This window comes from Nicotiana tomentosiformis, chromosome 6 (assembly GCF_000390325.3).
Source record: "Nicotiana tomentosiformis chromosome 6, ASM39032v3, whole genome shotgun sequence".
Taxonomy (NCBI): Eukaryota; Viridiplantae; Streptophyta; class Magnoliopsida; order Solanales; family Solanaceae; genus Nicotiana; species Nicotiana tomentosiformis.
The window spans coordinates 35,974,470-35,975,460 of NC_090817.1; positions in this window are offsets into that span (position 1 = coordinate 35,974,470).

The following is a 991-nucleotide window of genomic DNA, read 5'->3' on the forward strand; positions in this document are numbered from 1 at the left end:
ACCTGGATCTGCACAAAATGATGTGCTGAAGCATAGTATGAGTACACCACAACAGTACCCAATAAGTGGCAAACCTAACCTCGGTAGAGTAGTGACGAGGTCTAGTCAAGGCCCTACTGGAGATAATAAGAAACAAGACGAAAGATATAATGATATAATGATAATGACAATGGAAATGAAACAATAAAGAATTTACGGAAAGTTAATAACACAGAATCAAGACAGTTAATACAACACGGAAGGAAACAAGGACTTACATATTAAGGAAACAACCAACCAAGACAAATACAACAAATAGAGAGATCAACAAGGACCACTACCGAGGTACCGCCTCGTAGTCCTAAATCATAAAAATAACTCACAGTCTTTCCTTATATCACCGCGGGAGCATTTATATTTAGTTTAAAAATCATTTGTCCCGAAATAGCATCCCACGTTTTAGCCCACCTTATCACACCGTATGACTTCTAGTAGTTCCCCTACTAACCACACGTATCAAGCCCACCTTATCTCACCGTATGTGTTTCAACACCCATACCTTATACCACCACATGCGTATCAATATCACAACGTATCATAATTCGAACCTCAAGTGCCCAATATCACAACTTGCCAGAAAAGCCAACAATAACAGAATTTCACAATAAGGAGCCCATGGCTCAACCACAATGTACACAAAGTCTCAACAATAACAACTAGAAAGTAACTCAATAAAATGATATTTCACAAATTACACTTTGCCTCAATAGAAACCACCACCTTTGCAACTCAATACCAAACTCAACAACAAGATATTCCAAGAATAGCAATTTCAAGTAAAGAATTCACAGTTAAATAATGAGTATAGAATTAAAGGAAGCAAGTAATTCAACTAAACATGTAGGACAAGTTGCAAATAAGAGATAAAATAAGTAGACATGTGAAATTAGACTAAATATGGTAATTATAACATGTTAAAGCAACTCAATTAAGCATGAAAGGAAACTACATA